The sequence below is a fragment of the Drosophila suzukii genome, chromosome X (genome assembly GCF_043229965.1).
Source record: "Drosophila suzukii chromosome X, CBGP_Dsuzu_IsoJpt1.0, whole genome shotgun sequence".
Classification (NCBI taxonomy): domain Eukaryota; kingdom Metazoa; phylum Arthropoda; class Insecta; order Diptera; family Drosophilidae; genus Drosophila; species Drosophila suzukii.
Window position 1 is genome coordinate 818078 of NC_092084.1, and position 19514 is coordinate 837591.

Consider the following 19514-nt stretch of genomic DNA (forward strand, 5'->3'; position numbering starts at 1 on the left):
AATTCAATTAGCACAATCTTTAAGGGGGCAATAAAAGTACAACTTTTATAGTTTCCTATGGTTCACTTAAAGAACATTATTTGGCCAGAGTGTTGGCCCTACTTCATGCCATACTCTCGGTTCTGTTCGGAGTGGTCCGGTTAGTTTTGGTCTCCATTTGATGGCGGCTCTTTGGTTTCGTTTGGTTTGGTTTTCTGTTTTCTGTTTTCTTTTTTCATTTTGCTGCTTTCTGTTTTCTGCTTCTTGTTCTGGTCATAGGATGGTATTTTTTTCGCCCCTTTGTTGGCGCTTTGAAAGGCAAAGGCAAAGGCAAAGGCAAAGGCACTAGTAACCAGTAACCAGTAACCAGCAACCAGTACCGGTAACCACCGCCTGGCAAAACCACCTTGTGACCGAGCCAACTGCCTCAATTTGCATATGGAATTTATGCTTTTGATGGCGCTGGCGACGCCGGCCAAAGTCAACTGCATGTTAATGAAAGCCGAATGCATAAGAAAGCCCCTTTCCCCTTCCACCCTTTCACCCTTTGCCCGTTTCCCTTTTCCATTTTCCATTTAACATTTTCCACCCAGCATCCAAGGAAAGCCCCCGTGCAAACAGCCGCCCCGGCACCCCTGCCATCGCGGATGTTTTCATGCCGCCGTGCATTTTTGAAAAGCGAAAAGTTCAAGGATTGCTGCAGAGACGTCGTGCGCTTAGATTCTGTGCAGATTTCGGTGCCCCGCAGTGGCCAGGTAACCCCAAAAGGCAACAATCGGCACAGCGGCAACACGAGCGCCGCAGCAACATGAGCACAGCAGCAACATCAGCACAGCAGCAGCACCAACATAGTGCCCAAAGCTGAACTACATTAAACACAAAGCTGGGCTTTCGGGAACAGCGAACTATGACTCAACCAGAAATTATTTAAAAACCTAGTAAACTGGCCGTTAATTAAGTCAGGAAATAAGAAAAGTTTTCAAAATAAATTTTCTCATTTTTTTTAAGATTTGTTTTTTTTAGCAAAAAATTAGAAAAAAAAAACGTTTTCAGTTTTAAATACCGAACAATGCGAAATTTTATTACGAGCTCAGCAAGATATACATTCCATTTCTAAATTGACTATTTTTTTATGCTTTGACAAAAGTATGTTTTTTTCTGGTTCGAAAATCTGTTGCTAATGACCACATTTTGACCTAAAGCTCATAGAAGCATTCGTTGGGATAGGTGGAAACCTGTGTTAACATTTTCTACCGCATTTTTATAAACTTTTTGCATCTTATTGTTATAATGTTTTTTTTTGCATGATAGGACCAAAAATACATTTTTTCTGGTTTGAATGTCAGTTGATTTTGATTTTTTTGACAAGCTCCATTCCATATTCTGACTACTATTATCTTTTTTTGGTTAGAATATGAAGTTGAGTGTTTTTATTCTTATTATTGGTTTGCCAAGCCTGGAAACGGATGTTCAGAATACGATTTAGCATATAATGCACACTCATTACACACCTCTTTTACAAGAGTCATGCCCATAGAAGGAATACAGTGGTTGAACAGAACATTGTGTTGGTGTTGAGTAGAACACAAAGAAGACCTTTGTTGAAATTAGCCCAAGGCTCTGTCTCTGGGCTCTGGCTAAAAATGCCAAGGAACTTGTCGCTGTTAGTCCGCAAGAAATGCCAAAGTTGAACCCATCGATTCTTGGCAGTATATCTTAAAATGTAGAACACTTCTTGAGATGACCACGCTGACATTTATGGGGGTTTGCTGGCTGGTCTTGTTCAATCCACCAGTCACTCCATCTGTATCCAATCCAGAGCAACGCTAGAAAAGATCAAAGATCTAAGGCCTCCCCCAACATGGTGCCTTTCACCTGCAACTTGCAACTTGCAACTTGCAACCTGCGACTAGCAACTGGTGAGGCTGTCATAACTTGTGCTCTTTGTTTTTCCCAGTGTCAACTTTGAAATGTAACGGGCTCTGGTGGGGAAGCCATTCGTCACGTGGCTCGTCGTTCGGCTCGCTGCACGACAAACATCCAATTAAGCTATAAAAATCTTAATTTAATTATTTGCCACACGAACAAAGCCGCAGAACGAACGGACGAGCGCTGGATGATGGAGATTGGGGATTGGGGATTGGGGATTGGAGATGGGGTTTGCCGCTGAAGTTGGCTTTTAGAAGATGGAAAGATGGAGTTTGGGGGCTCGCAAAGGAGCCAACGCTAGGCCACCGCATTTGCCATTCACATTCACATTCACATCCCCGTTCGCAGTCGCATTTGCAGTTTGGAAAACGAGTGCAGCGGCGATATGACGACAACGATTTCTGGTGGCCGGTTTTTCTTCATTTGGGCGCTGCTCCGAGCACCGAGCACCGAGCGCCGAGCAAAGGCAAAAAGCACAGAAATCAAAAAGCAAACTGCAAAAAGCAAGAGCACGAGCAGCCAAGCAAACGAGCAACAAGGCAGCAGGCAGGCAGGCAGCATGCATTTTTCATGAATTAGTTCACATATAAAAGTCAAATGCAGACCCAGAGTTGGAAAACGGGCCGAAGAGGGGCGGACGGCCAAAAAGGGGGCTGCCAAACACTGGAGTTGGAGGCTGGAGGCGCATAAACAGATTTTGTGGTCGTAGCACACTCCGAGAAAAAAGGCGACAGCACACACTACAACCCACAACAAGAAACGGCAAAAATAGTAAAATAAAATCGAGACCAGCCAAAAAATAGAGAGGGAAATTGAAAGGAGTTTTTGAAGAGCTGAAGCCGACTTACAATAGCGGCCACACAAGTAGGAATCGAACTTCAGCCTCACACAAAAAATGAACTAACATTGCGATGTAAATTTGAAGTCAACTCAAGTTTTCTTCATGGATCCTTAGACATTAATGCAAGTTTACTACATTTATGTGAGCATATTATCTTTTTATTTATTTTAATAATAATATAATTCACTTCCAACTCTAGCACCTGCTTTTGTTTACTTTTCACTGCATAATTAATGAGATAAAAGCAGCTCTTCCGTTATTTTTTCTAGCCCATAAATTGTATGGATGCCTGAGTGTTTTCCAGGACTCAAGTCGATGGAATTTGGTTAACATTTCAGGCAGAGATAATGGGAGCCGATAATGCGAATCACCCCGGGCGAAAAGTGTGGAAAATCCTTCTTTTCTTGTTGTTGTTTGGATGAAAGGTCTTAGCCGTGGCGAAATCGAAATCAAAGCCAAACTGCCTGACTACTGACCCAAAAAACGAGAAATCAACCTGGATCCCGGTGGGTTCTGGGTTCTGGGTTCCAGGTTCCAAAACCAGAAAACCAAAAGCCCAGTCAGCAGGATAAAGCGAAAACGTTTAATGTGAGCCTGTTGTTTGCCGTTGTTGGTTGGTTGTTTGTTGTTTGTTCGTTTGTTTGTTTGCTTGTTGTTGTTGCTGGCATGCCCGTTGGCCATTTCATGGAGCCAGCCACTTGATACAACAACAGAACTGGGCTCGGAAAATGGGGAAAAGTGGGCGGGGGGAAATGGGAGGGGAGGCTGAAAGCAGCATTTCGTTTGATTCTAGGGGCCAAGATGGCAGGGGGTACTAGTACGAGTATGAGTGCACGGTGAACGGAACATTGAGCAAGTTAAAATATAATAAATAGGCTTAAACACACCAACATATGCCTGAGTGTGCTTTAATTTTTTTGTGGCAAGCACCCCGGTAAGAAGAAGTTGTAACACATTTAAATCTAAAATGTGACTGCCTACAAGGTACTGAAATGTGAAATTTTAGTTCTGAAGAACCTGTTCGAGTTGAAAATCAGGCTATCCACATAACCAAATACACTTATTCAATGCAGTTTGAGTTAATTATTAAACTTATGAACTAAAAGCTATGTAAGCAATGGTTTCTTGAAAGACTAATTCCATCATAAAGAGATGTTCCACTATTATCAGGACTGAACAATAATATTAATCATCAAGATAACTGAGATGATGGGTGGGATTACAAAAAACCTTGGACCCCTTTTATATTTATCTTGGAGTTTGTAGAACCATTCCCTACTTAGGCTTGTGTTCCATTGGCGATGATAAGATTACTACAAGATCGTCGCAAGTAAATGCAACAATTTCGTCGCCTGGTCAAGTGGAATAATTTCGGGGGCATCTACGATTTCTGTCGACGACATCTTCTCGATTTTCCCCGGGAAACGTGAAGGGGAGCGGGGGCAGTACCCTACTCAATTTCAGCCTGCGCCCAATTGGGCCGGCAAAAGCTCACCTGATGGACGCCAGGTGCCACGGAGGCGGATGAATTCTGGGCCAACTGGCCGTCTGATGTTGCTGCTGTGGCGCTTGCTGGTCCGATGTGGTGCTGCAAGAAAGAAGAGGGCACAATGTCGTTGAGTGGCTCGCAGGAAATCCAATGTAGACTTTGTTTAAAGGCACTTGAAGCCAAAGGAAACACTCGAAGAAGGAGGAGCCAAAAGGTCACCGACTCCCCGAAAACATTTCCCCTGGCTTGGGGTTTACCTCTAAGCTTATTAATGCTATTTGCCCCGTGTCTCGAGTGGAGGGATGGAAAAAGCAAAAAGGGGTATATATAGTATATGAAATTGAAAATACAATGCTCCACAGCAGCAACGAGCGCATATGCAATGGGGGACATAAGGGCCAAAGGGCAGGCTCAGGCGTGAAAAGGCCCCAGATATGCACACTATATATATGTAGGTGTGTATATGCGTACGAATGTATGGATACATGCGGGAATGTGCGGTTCAAGGCTGCCACTACCTTCTGTTTGTTGGCCCACTTTTCAGGGTGCGTTCCCCCAACAAAAGTGAAAGTAAATTATTTAAAACAATTGCAATTGGCGTTGATAACAAGTGAACTGCCGCACTGTCGCTGTTTCTCATAAGTTTTTTCTCCTGCTGCTGCTGGCTGCAAAAGTGGGTGGCTATCAGTTGCCTTATCGCCCCGAGTCCCCCATATTGCAGTCACGCCCCAAGGTCGAAAGATGGCATTATGGTTCACCAGCAGATGGGAGCTGAAGATACCACATCATATATCATATTTATTGGTTTGGAAACCCGTAAAAACCAAAGCATTGCTTATATAACGAAGGTTGCGACAAGGTAAAATATTATTATTTTAGTTAAAGTACTTCAAAGATTTGCGTTTAAGAAAATGGATCACAAGTATATGGTCCAAATGAAATCAAATAAAAATGATTACTTAATATCTCGAATTATAAGATAGGCATATATTTGCAGACCCCTTCCTAAACATCAATTCGATATTCTTCAGATATTTTCGGGCTTAGCTAACCAAAAATACTCCACTCCATCAATTTGTGGGTTTAGCCCTGGCACAACCACTGATTTATTCGGCCAGATGGAACTTAATTGAAAGATTCCTGCTGGCCGGCCTCTCCCGCTTCCCAGTTCTTAGTTCTCAGCTGGCTGTCCGCTTTGATTAATGATGGTCGACAAGTGCAACAACGGCCACGGCCACGCCCCCTCTTTTGGCCCACTGTCCTGCGAGCAGAGCCAAAACAAAATGTCCGTCAGCTGGATGTCAGTGTGTCAGGCAGAAGGAGCAGAGCAGGCCAAAAAAGGGATAAAAAAGGAGAAAAGCAGCTTAGCTGGATTGCAGATTGCTCATACGCAGCGTGGTCCCCTTGAGCCAAAATGAAGTTGCTTGCGGTAGTTGCTATTTGCTAGATGGTAGATGGTAGCTGCTGGTTTGGAACAGTTGACAGCGAGGCAGCATCATGATTTATGTCGTTTTATTTAATTTTAATTGAAAAACTTGCACACGACGACAAACAGGCGAAAAACCAAACAGCACCCATCACCCAGCCCAGTCAAATATAATTAAAATGGCATTTGTTCGCCATACGGCCCCCTTTTTTGGCCACCTATTTTCCACCATCTTGCTTTGGCACCAGCAATCTGCAGCCACCGAGTCCTGGAAATGCAAATAAATAACAAGACAAAGGCTCAAATGCAAATAGAATGACTTTATTAAATGGTCGGAGGAAAGGAGGACTCAGAATTGTTTATAAACTTCACAGTTGGCAAATAATAAAGACACGAGGCAGGGCATATTAAAACAGGGGAGGCGGGACTCGACTTTTCAGGGGTCGTCGCAAGAAGTAAAGCCGTGTCTAACAAGCCACGCGACCTCTTCTTTCTGATTTTTCTCCTCTTTTTTGTTGTATTATGACAAATGCAAATGACACACTCGAAAAAGGGGCTTGTAGAGCGGAAAATATGAACTGCGGAGAGTGGGCGCAGTCTATGAACAAGACATTACAACGGCAATGGCCATAATAATACAACAACCAACAGCCACAAGAACCAGTCGAAAGCCGCACAGTGGCACAAATCGTAGAGTAGCAAGTGACCAACTTAAGGGGGGAAAATCAAAAGAGTTGAGGGGAAAACCGAACCGTCTGGGGAAAATTTCTGCAGCCCTCGCTGGGGATTTTCCCCGGACCCTCTCCCACTCTCCAGATCCTTATTTCTTGGCACACGGCCCACGGTGCGGCAGTTGCAGAAAAAAATATCTTATATATATTTAAGGGGCAGGGGCAGAGAGTTGGCAACCAGAAAAACTGCCGCCAACGCCATAAATCATGCGGCCAGCAGCAAAAGCAACAACGTCTGACAACCAGCAACAGAAATGTAACAAAAAAGTATAAACATAAAAAAAGGGAAATTAAATAACAATAACAAGGTTATTCGGCGAGTGTTGCTGGCGTTGCCGCGATAACGCTTTTGCTTTTGCCCTGCTTTGCTTTTCGTTGCTTTTGCTTTTGCTTTAGCCAACTAAGTGCAGCCGGGCAACATGGAAAACATTTCGAGTGTGCAGCAAATTGAGTGTTTTTATTGCATTAACATAAATAAATTAGAATGCCGGGGAATGGTCTTTGGCATGTTGCTGCTGACTCACAGCGCGTGTTTCCAGCCAGATCAGGCAGATATATATGTACATAGATATATCTACATGTACAGAAAAGGTTTATAAATATAGGGTACACCAACTTGTTGCTACTGGTTTTCGAGGGGTGCTATGTTTCTGGCAGTGGCAGTATACTCAGGTTCAGCACGTTGGCAACGCAGCCACTTATGTTGTTGCCAGTGTCCAATGGCAACGACATCTGAATCGCAGGCAAGGAAAGCACGTTGCCGCGTGCCGCATTCAAATGAAAGTTGCATAGCCCTGGACGGAATAAAAGTCATCATAGTATCGGCACCAAAAATATATTAGAGATATGTAAACAAAAATGATTGCAAATTCATGTTCATTAATCCAGGTTTTTGATTAAAAATGGAATGTAAATGGAAGTGCACATATCGATTTAATCGATCTTCGGCTTGAATTACATTCATCGATAGTATCGATGGTGCTTTCGATTGTCATTTTATTGTCGATTGTGCTTTGAACTGTAATGACAGACTTTGCAATGACAGCTGCTGCTGTCAGGTTCTTTGATATTTCTGCTCCTTGAACAACACTGACCGCAACATTGCAGGGACAGCCATAGCAACATCAACATCCAGCGCCTGCTGGCAAATGACAAAACAAAGCTTTAAGCTGTTATCCCTTTTAGCCAGTGTCAATAAAACGAAATTAAGAACTTTAAATGGCGAGGCGAAAGACAATTTAATCAAGCCAACTGCAAATGAATGCCCAGAGCAGCAGCAGAAGCAGTAGCAGCAGCATTTGCATGCCAGCACAGCAGCAACAGCAACAGCAGCAACAGAAACCGCAGCAACACCAACTGCATCAGCAGCAGCAGCAACAGGAGACGCAGAAGCAGAAACAATCAAAAAGTTTTTAAAACAAATTAAAACTTGATGACAAGAACAAGAAAAGGGAAAAGGAGCAGCTGGAAATGCAATGGCTTTCTTTAAATTTATTATGCGGTCAATTGCAAGATGTCCAAAAAACGAGTGACCGAAACAGAGAAAGCTGCAGCTTCATTAGCCGTCCAGCAAGAACGCAAAAGTTAGCCCAAGGAACTTTGGCTTCGTCTAACGCTTAACTGTTTACTTAATTTGTTTGGGCCATTAATAAAACGCAAACCATTCAAGGTATTTGCTGGTCAAACCAAAGTTACAGTTTATCAAAAATAGGTTATAGCCTTTAGGAAATAGCTTTACATCACATTTACATAATAAATTATGTGTTAAAGTTCACCCTTCAGTGTACTAAATAAATAACAAACTATTTTTACAATGAATGGTTTTACCTAATTTGTAAAAATCAATTTTAAAAAAGCAATAAGCAAATTAAATAACCCAGTTGTCAGTCAGAGAAAGCAAGAACTTTCTTGAAAATTAATATATTTGAGCCGGAGATTTAATTGAAAATGCAATTGTTATTTATCGATGCAATTTATCCCAGTTATTAAGCACTTGAAGCAAAAGTTATGCTAAACTTGTGCAAGTTTTCTCAATTTAAATAAACACTTTCAATGTTCATTCAGTAGTTTTTGCTCTTGGAAATTGTTCACAGTTAATCGTAAATTTAAATTGAATGGCAGACGCCCGTTTTGGAGTCGGCCACGCCCCCTCCGAAACGCAATCAAACGCGATGAAAACTTGCAACACACAAAAAGCGGCGAAAACTTTCGGCGAAAGGCGGAGGGAAATTGCTCGGCTGCAATTGCAAACAAACTTAAATCGAATTCATGACAAATGATGCGCGAATTTTTCATTCGCCTTTGAGAGGAGCTGCACAAAAAATAAACGAGAATCATCAAGAGTGCTCGAGGTGGAAGGATGGTACGAAAAATCAACATTGGAAAGACCAAAAATAATCCATCGGGCCGACGACGAAGTCAAGGTTATGTCTAGGTTCAATTACCCCTTTTTTCGTATACCTTTCCTCGCTTCTGGTCTTCTTCTTTTTGCCTTCTTTATTATGGTCTTTTTACTGTCTGCGCTGGTCAAAAAGGTTAAAGCCAAATTAGAAAACAAAGTCTTATGCTTGAGTGCGCAGTCAAGGGTGCTTCTTCTTGCCTCTTCCGCTTCTTCCTCTTCCACGCCTCTTTGGGCAGACTGACCATGATGATGATAAGTTCGCCCGCCTGGTCACACTCGAGATGTAATTAGAGTGCAGCCGGATGCATCCGCAAAGCAGGGAGAATGTGGGAAAGGCAAGCCATTACAAACTATGTGATGGGCGTCTGTCAGTATAGTAAGCTGTTATACTGAGAATTCATACACAAAATTAAATACCCATCCCAACCCATCGACCCATCTCCATTGGTTCCAAGAACTAGCAAACAAATGAATGAATGGCAAATTCATGAGTTGCCCACAACCACCGGACATCTGGAAATTGTTGTCCAACAGATTTGTCATAAATATCAAATCCCCATAAGCCAGAAAAATATGAAATGGAGGGAACTGTTGGAAAGTTTACGTTGCGTGGGTGGGGCTGTTAACTTTTGGTCTTATAATCTGTCACAGTCTAGGTTGCGTTTGCTGTTGCCGGCAATTAATCAATCGATCGATCGTGCAGCTCCGGTCATCGGTCTGAGAAAGTCTTTCGCCCTCTCAATCATCGATCCGCGGGTCTTTTGTCCCGCCAACGGGTTTCTCACAGACTTTTACATTGTAAACTCTTCATTTGGCATTTGGCAGACTGCGAAAGCGCTGACCAAAATTGACACCAGTGCCAGCACCGATGACAAAAGCAAAAACAAAAGCCACGGCAACGACTTGACTTTCGCCTCGAAATTCGAACCCGAATTCGCAAAGTTCAACCGCCTTCGGGCGACGCAATGATTGCAGAAGGCAAGGCAAAAACTAGGCTCGCATTTCACATTCCAGATTTTTGTGATGGATAAGTGCATTTCATAAGCCATAAATTGCAATTTTACTTTGACGAAACTTTGCTTTGGGCCCCGGGGATATTGAGGTATGAATATTTAACCGAGTTTGAGATTGGGCTGCCTCCTGCCAAGAATCTGCACCATGAGCTTATGTTTTGCAGTCTGTGCAGGGTACACTGAGAACTACTCGTGTGTCCCAGTTATTTGTGTTTACTTAGTTGTTACTAAGATAGTTGGGATCGAATGGGAAATGAGCTTTAGTTTTATTAACATTTTTGTCAAGTGCACCTGCAGATTATGGTTTATGACTCCGGCAGATGTGTTGTTAACTGTTTCGTTCGTTTGTATTTGTGGAGCAGAGTTTCCGCAACTTCATGCTGCTTTTACCATTATTTTTCCATCCTAATGAATATTTTCTAAGGTTGCTCGCATTTTCCGGCCGGTGGGGAAATTGATCCTGCTGCAGATGGGTGATTTGGCGAGAGCGAAGCTCCTCAAGCTATGGGCCCCGGATGAGCTCTATCCAGAAAGTTGGGCCGGTAAACTTTTCGACTTATCTGGTGTACAATGGACATCATTTGCAGCAGAACGAGACTACCACTGCTTGCCAATCAAGTGGCCAATGTCTCGAATGTTACCAACCACTTGCAGTGCCGAGTTTGTCTAACGAATCATTCAAAGTTTCTCGCAACCAAACTCTCGATTGCTCTTGAAAGTTGTCCAGTGAACTCTGCGCGTACATACGTTGTGAATTTGGGTATGGCCACTGGACTGTCATCTATGTGCAGTAATGATAAAAACAAACAACAGAAAATGTTAAATGCACATCTGCTGGATATTCTTCACTCACCCGAAATATATGACTATTATCTTGAATGTAACCAACCACCTCGCCAACGAATCGTCGAAACTTCCCGTTGTCTGGCGCGTTACCCAATCCCCGATTGCACTTGAAAGTTTTCCACTGAGCCCTGCGCACCTGAGACACCCAAGTGGGGTCACTGGATGCCCAACGTTCAATGCCTAATGGCCAATGGCCAATGTGGGTTTTGTTATTTGACGGTTTGCCGGCGATCAGTTACCTGAAATCGCCACGCATCGCTTGACAAGTTCAAGTTTAATGGAAGCAGAAGCAAAGGCAAAGGCAGAGCCAAACGCAAAAGCAAAGGCAACGCAGCGATTCACGCGCTGTAAAAGTCGCCAGCAAAACGCGCCGCGCCGCGCCAACGGCATTTGTTAGAAAACCACTGACTTTGGCAACGTGTCAAGCCGGTTTTCGGTTTCACATGGCCACCGGTCAGCATTTTTGCAGCACGCGTCCCACTCCAAAGCACAGACAGACACACAGATGCGAACCGTTTGAAAACAGTCAGAAAACACAGATACGAACAGCCCATAGTATACGAGCACACATGCAAGCAGTGAGAGAAAAAAGAAAGAAAATCCGGTCCGGCCACGCTCAATAAAAATGTTAATTTCAACTGTAACAAGTTCAACAACAGCAGCAGCCAAAGCAACACAAACAAGAGCAACAAAATGCAATTTCACCTTGTTGCAGCCAACTAATTGAATGAGTCAAAGCGAGGAAACCCAAAGAATTTGAGCCCCAATTCGCGGGAACGCCAAGATGAAAGTTAGAGAGCAAATCCCTTAAGTAGATTTAGCTACATGATAAAGATAATAAATATACCTTATTTATCTTGATTCCTTGAACCACATCTAAGACCCTCTTTCAGTGACATGCAATTGATCAAGTTCAAATCGAGGAAGTCTTCATAGATGGATTACAAGACTTTAGAGAATGTTGCCTGTTTATCCTACTCAAACCCCAAGTTACTTTAAAAAATAAACAAAAACAAGATTAGAGTTCAATGATCGTTGCTTCAATGATCGTTCCTAGATGAAATCTACGTCGAGGAAATCTTTATAAATGGATTACAAGACTTTGGCATAGGTTACCTATTTATCCTACTCAAATCGCAAGTTACTTTACAGAACACAGCAAATACAAGACTAGAGTTCAATGATCGTTGCATATAAAGATAACAACCAGCCGATATCAGCAATACATTTAGGTTAGTAAAACGATACAAATATATCTTAGTGCTCGTCGTATCTAAAAACTACCTGGGTTCAACGAACGATATCTTAAATGCACATTTTCCCCGAAACATGCTATGTACTTTAAGCACTTAAAGAGGTAATTTCACATACAGCTGCCATAAATCAACACGGGCAATATCTTAGATTTAGGGTTGCAAAGCATTTGAAAGTTTAAATTTCCAGGCCCGCTTATCTTTCGAAACAATCTGACCCTGAAATGGGTCTATGCAAATGGGTTATGATATCAGATCAGTGGAATGAATGGATATAATTATGGAAAAATGCGAGCTAACAAGGTGTTGTTTTTTTCCTTTGAGTGCAATTTGGAATTAGATCGGCTTACTTGTCTTGCGTTGTACTCCTATTGACTTTTAAGCCCTATTACAACAATTATAACCAGACATGGGCATATTATTATATGGACTTGTAAATCCCCAACCCGGACTCTTTCAATTATCTAGTTCAAACGGCCATTTCCGCCTCCCGTCGAAACGAAACTCCAACCGAAATAGCGAGAGTAAACAATAATCATAAATAATAATAATGGTTACGGTTTCTTCCTCTGTCTTCTCCATTTCTATCGAGGCATTCATCTTCTTCGGCTGCGTTTTATTGAAAAAATAAATAAACATCGTAACAGTTTATGTATCATCATCATCATCATCATCATTGATTATGCTTTCCGTATGTGTAGCATTTTCATAATCAATCAAATGATTGGCCAAGGAGAGAGGAGAACCGAGCGGAATCTCTGGCTAATCTGGGTTATAGTCATTGGGGTACAGTTATATACCATACTTATACCATGCGTGGAAGATGATGGAGAACAGTTCCATTCTCTTTTCTTTGTGGCGGGTTTATCCCGGGTTCTATCGAACCTAAACCTGAACTGCCTACGGAATTACAAACGAATCGCATTACGTATTCATCTGATATATAGCCGTTTTGTAGAGCCGCATAAAATTCCCGAAAGTTACCATGACTCAGTTTCGGTTCCGATGAGGAATTTACGCTGCTCATCAGCTATATATAGTATATGTGGTTGTTTAAAGCGACGGCAGCAGCCCCAGCCGCGGAATTAGCATGTCATTAACGATTAACCGATCCGAAGCCCCCTTCTTCTCGACTCCGCTCTTGGCCAGCAGCAATTACCACAAATTCAGGAGTCGACCGGGCCAACGCAAAATGTGTTAATTTAAATTCGATTAATTGTTGATTTCGACAATAAAATATGTCGCACATTGATTTCCGCAAAACGTAAAGGTCGGGCAACTTTCACGGCGACAATTCTAAAACCGAATCGTTCGGAATGCCGTTTATTTTTGTCCGGCTTTTTTGATTGTATCTTTTCAATTGGCGGGTAATTAGTTTGGGTACACGCACGGCGTTGAGGTTGAGTTGGAATCGGATTCGGGTTCGGATTCGGAGTTGGAGTTGGATTGCCTTGAGACACGCCCTCCACTCGGATTGTCCGTGATTTATTGCCTGCGAGTCTGTGTTGGGGACACTCTGCCATTGCCAAAGTGGCCAGAAAGTGAGGCGTGCCCTCACAGCAGGTGCCGAAATGCCAACATACGAAACATACGAAACACACCAAAAACAGCAAATACAGCCCACGAGTTGCGAGGGACAGTGATTTTCCCACTCCCAGTCTCGGATTCCCACCGCAAAACGATGATGATGGCCAGCCGGAAATATCCCACAGACATCAAATTTGTGGGCTTCGTCGTGTCCAGCAGCAAATTGTTGACACAACAGAAACAAAAAACTGGGAGAAGGAAACTCCAGAGCTCCAAAACAAACAGCAAACACGAAATTAAACAAAACAACAAATCGCCGAAAGTGAAGGTGTTGCTCACTCGACCAAACACAACTAAAAATGTATATGATAATGGCATATAATGAAGCGTTTATGCAAATTAGCGTCAGCATTTCACACAACATTTCCCTCCCCCTCGTTTTGAAAAGCCCAAATCTTTGTCGTTCCACTCCTTGATGGAAATAATGTCTTGTTCAGATTTATTGCCACGCAAGGTTGCATAATTTTCAAAAGATTGGAGTGATTCTGAATTGCAGAAAAGTGGTTGAATCGTTTTCGAATAAAATAACTAACTGTTCTACATTTACACTATTTTGAAGCACAACAAAACAAGTAAATTGGGCTTAATATACATGACAATGAAAAAGTTATGAATGCTAAATTCAATTCAGCGACATTAAGCACACTAAGCCTTTATTTATTCCACAGAATGAGAGTAACGCAGAAGAGTCCATAAAAGGCCATAAAGGCAAACTATAAATATTTCCAAGAAGTGACAAATATAAAAGCCAAATAAAATTCAAAGAAATCTGGGCGATAAATGGGTTTGAATAACATTGCAGAAATTGGTGGCTGATGGCCGATGATGGCAGGAAATTATCGCCATCATCATAGGGCCAATAAAAATTGGCTGTCATCCCCGGGAGTTACAAGATCCAAGCTCCAAGCTCCAAGTTCCAAGTCATCTTCAGGTGTCTTTCATCACCGAGTGCTCACTGTGTTTTTATGTGTTATGTCACTTGAAGCACAGTCCGCTGATTTATGCAACTAATCCAAAGGCAACAACTGCTTGAGATTTCTGCCATTGCGTATCGAGCACTTTCAACTTTGCTGTCCGCGCTTCAATTTCAACTTTTGATTGCACTGCATTAAATTGATTTCTGCTGCTATTTGATGGCAGCATCCCCATCTCCTCGAGCAGCATCATCATCATCATCATCATCATCGCCACCATCGCATTAGGATTTACTTTGTTGTTTCTGTTATTAGCGCGCATGATTGGCATTTCTGCTTCTTCCGTTTGATTTCTTTCAACTGGCGCGCTCATCAGTTTATTTATTTACTTTGATTACTTCACATAGAAAAGCACAAATAAGAGCCAACTGCAGTTGGCCCCGATGAAAATTGATTTCAGCCATTTGGCCACTTCCGATTTCCAGCGGTTCAGCGGTACATGTCACGTCATTCCGGGAACATTACGCAATTACCACTAAAAAGTGACTTGCCACAACCGTACAGTGGTTGCCAAAATCTTTTCGCTTTCGTTTGGCTTAGGAACAGTCGCCGAGCCAAGCCAAAGTCATCGAAAGCCCCACTTACATACATATGTGTACTACACTATATGGCTGGGAAAATGTCTGGGAGACATTCACTTTTCTTGCCACATTTCGTGGTAAATTGTAGCAATATTTCGGCACATGCCACGATCGGTGAGCAAAAAATAAAAATGGCAAAGAGCGTGGGCCGCAGATTGCCAAACACATCGCCATTGTGTTTCAATCAGCCGATTGGCTTCCCACTCAATGTTGCTGTTATCCTTTCAATTGCGGCGCTTAATTAAGGATGCTTTTTGGGAAATTCAAAGTCCGTATCCATTCGATTTTAAATTGGTTTGCTGTTTAGTTTTAATGATCAAATTCTCCAGCTTCTCTAACTGTTTGTCAATAAAATATATCACAGAAGTTTCTACTTATTGTTCCTGGTACAATTTTTGTTGGTCCACCAGGGTCAGAATCTTCACTACAGGTAGAGTAATGGTTAAAAATTTTGATGTTGCGGCTTTGCTGATTTGTGTTTTGCATTGACTTCCTAAGCACGAGTTTTAATTATATAGATCACATTACACGCTCAAGAGTTGTATAATAAACCTAATTTCCCATCCATTCAATTCCTTAATTCAAATGAGCAAATAATCTTGTTTGCATCACAGCATTCAGCTATCCAGCCAATTAGATTGAGATCTGAACATAGTTAATACATAAAACCAAGCATGCCTTGGGGAAAACTCTGCGCTTTTCTTTTTCCCTCGATTCCACCTGAGTATTATTATCTGTTCGCTAGCCATATAATTTAACACTTTTCATTCACAGTCCGTGGGAGTAAAAAAAAAACGAAAAATTCTTTTCATTCCCAGTTTTTTTTTAAGAGTTGTTTTTGTTTGCCGCTTCAGGTGTTGTTGCTATTGTTGTTGTTCTTTATTTTAGTTGTTGTTTTTACTTACGCTGCGGTTGTTGTTGGGCGGAAGTGGCTCGTTGGCAGAGGCGCGCTTTGTATTTCGCAAATGTGCGCGGCCTTTTCAATAGTATTTTTCACACTTGTGAAAATTAAAACTTAACTGAACATTTTGTTGTTGTTCTGGCCGCTGGGCATTGTGGTAGTTGTTGCCGCTGCTTCAGTTTGTCGCTGCCGCTTTTTATTGTTTTAATTACACGCGTTTTTCCGCGCATTGTTTCAATGACCGTCACGCGCCACAAGCCTCCCCCCCCCTCTCCCCTTTTCCACTTTTCCGACCTGCACACCGCACAAATTGTTGTTGCCGCCGTTTGTTTGCAAAATGAAGTGGTCATATCTACCTCCGCCCGCCTGTTCGACCCGCCGCCCACAAAAAGACCCCAGCCCCTCGAGGCATTAATGATAATTTCAAAATGACATAAACGCAACTCCCAGAGCATCTCACCAGCGAACTAGGGATGGACTCGCAAAAACACGGCTGGGAGTAATCAGATATATCCGGAAAAAATATATCCCCTTAGTTTGCGATTAAAAAGCATATTACATGTCTGGCGACAAAATACAAGAAGATTATTTTCAAATTTCAATAACAACTATATATGATACACGTCTGAAGACATATTTAATGAGTGATGCAAAAGTACCTAATTTGCATACCTCCCCGTAGGAACAGAATGCATAATGTCAGCCATCGCCAATACTACCTACTATATAAATTATTAAGATTTTTCTAATCAAGTGTGTGTCAAGACATCTAAACATAATATTTGTTACGATAAAAGCGAGAAGTACCTAAAAATGCGTATACCTCGCCGCAGGTACAGAATGCCTAAAGGTCAGCCATCCCCAATAATACACATGGTCTTATAATATCCATATTTAAGTACGAGTCAAAACTTGTTTACATAATATTTGATTGGTCCTATCCTATGATAAAAACGAAAAAGTACCGTAGGTACAGAAGGCCCAAAGGTCAGCCATCCCCAATACTTTTTCCATCTCTGGAACTCGATGTCGGCATTGTAATCAATGAACTGGCGGGCCGCAGTCCAGTTTGCAGTTTGCAGTTCGCAGTCCGCGATTCACAGTTCGAGTTCGGGCAACCCCAAGATAAATGAAATAAATGAATGGCCGCCTCTTTCCCCTTTCTCCCTGGCCGTGCATTTTAATGCCTTAATGAAAAATGCATTTTTAATTATTTTTTGTTCATTTACGGCCAACTTTTTGCTGGCCGCCAACGAGTTGAATTGGCCGACGTTCGTTGGCTTATGCGTCGTATGCGTTATTTATTGTGCTTAATTTTCGTTGCGTTTTCGACGTTGACAAGTTTAAGTTGGCGTTTGCAAAACGTAATAGCCAACTGTCAGTGCGATCTTTTTTTTTCACTATTTTCTTCGAGTGCATGGGATGCAGGTGGAAACCGTTAGTTGCAGCTCAAGTTTCCCTGGCAGCAACAGCAACAACAACTGTCCAATGGGAAAAGCAAGCAACGTCGAGGACAAATATCGTATTTCATCATTTGTTTAAGCCCAGCCATTGATTTGCTCAGGTAGCAAAAGCACACACAGCGAGAAATGAGGATGTCAAAAATATACAAAGGGCACAGTTTATTAAAAAAGTACAGATGCGGATTATAACGGAAAATGAGTTTTAAAAAAGTAAAAAGTACTAAGAAACGGACGGCATTTTTTTTGAATATTATATTTATTCAGAGTGGCTATATATCCCATCTGGATATATCCCGCCAAATAATAATAGATCCATTCTCAAATAGAACACATATGGGAGACCTGCCTGGCAGCCTTCCGATTTGCAATCGAATGTTGTTAGTATCTCTGACTGATTCTCTACTAAACACGACCCCCTTTGCTTTTCCAGTGTACCATCTAAGGCGAAAGCAAGAGCAAGGCTTGTCATTCATTAGGATAGCATGTCATTCATTAGCTCATAGCCAACCCTTTCTGATTCAGTCACTGCACCCAGTTACCAGTACCAGTTGCCAGTACAACTTGAGGGGCAACCGGGGCACGGAGACCCTGGCGACAATGACAACAAAATACGGCGGAAGCAACGCGACGTGGATGTCATCGGGTTTCAGACCAATTTGCTTTTGCCTTACTTAAGACGAGGTGCGAGTGAGAGGGCAGAGGGTAGGGGGCAGGGAAAGGGACGGCGATAGAGAACGGAATATGCTGTTCAATTATTGCCTTCGATATCGAAACGTGGGAAGATATTTAAAGAGCTGGGAACTACCAACAGGGCCACGTATTTAGTTCAATCTTGGGTTAATAATAAGTTCAATAATAATAAAGTACACATATAAATAAAATAAGTCACTTGATTCGATTTCAAGGCACATTAGTTTATATTACCTTCTTGTGTATAAAATGTATATTAAGTATTTAGAGATGAACTCTTTGAGAAGTCTATCAAATCGAAACAGAGAAAAGAGCGAGGTATCGGCCAAAATTACTCTGGGTAAGAGCGAGACAGCAACATTCGAAACTCGGGAAACAGAAAAAGCTGTCAAAAAGCAAGATGGCAAATACATTAAAGTGATACCGTCCCCCATCTAGATAGAATTGATACTGAATTTCATATAATGATCACTCTGAAATAAAGACCAAAACTCCGCCGTGCCGCATCTTTTTGCACTGACTGTCGCCTGTTGTCTGTTGCCCAACTGCAGCACGATTGAAATTACCTCTAGTACTGAGTGCATGCAATTGTGACATTGTCGTGTCAATGAATCGTATCGAATCGAAATGATAAGCAACTTGCAACATCGCAAGTTGTTCAACCAATGGAACTGACGTCGCCAGTTTTTCATGTCAGCCGAACAGTGGGAGAAAATGGAAATGAAAATGAAAGTTTCAATTACAAATTGTCCACACTGGGTCGGCTGAATTTTGGTTTGGGGGCCTCAGGGAAAAGCGAAAAGCCGGCGAGACACTTAATTACAGGTTTTTCCGCTTTACAAAACGCGACATGATTTTATTTTGAAGGTGAATGACGCCGGCCGAGCGACTTTCAGCCAACAATTTTGAAGGCGACTGTGAAGGGAGACTGTCGACACTTTTCAACCAAATATTTTCAGATCACATTCAGTTGTCACAATTTTCACATTTCAGCAAGTTATAATTTTCTGATGGTGGTTAAGTTTAAGATTTTTAAACGATCTTAAACAAAGTGAAGAAGAAGGCAGTGATTCTAAGTACGACTCTGGGTTGAGCTAATTTAGGGTGTTATCTGAACCAAAGACAAAGAGATTCCTCTTATTTTGACCAGAAAATCCAAATATTCAGCGCTTCGGCGGCAATTAGCCCGACTGACCAGCCAAACAAAGGCCGTACCCCGTATTCAATGCAAACAATTTGCCCAACTCATTGTGGGAATCAATCGGCTGTTTAGATTCAAGGCCGTTTGCCTAATGGCAGCCAAATTAAAATCGCAAAAACACACAGCAATAAAGCTGCGGAGGAACACGGGGGAAAAAAAACAAAACTAGTAAGTAAGCTGCTTATGGTTAACAACATTTTGTTGACATT

General features: G+C 42.1%; 1 protein-coding gene across 11 annotated transcripts in view; it reads right to left on the reverse strand.

Moving 5' to 3' along the window:
• Window positions 1-19514, reverse strand: part of LOC108015157 (uncharacterized) — a 176348-nt gene that overhangs the window by 12461 nt on the left and 144373 nt on the right. For 7 of the 11 annotated variants that reach the window (XM_070997728.1, XM_070997727.1, XM_065868174.2 and 4 more), the window contains one exon: window positions 4245-4337. The exons of the other annotated variants lie outside the window; for them this stretch is intronic. The gene's annotated coding sequence lies outside the window, so the exon portion shown is untranslated. The remainder of the gene's footprint in view (window positions 1-4244; window positions 4338-19514) is intronic. 11 annotated transcript variants of the gene reach the window in all.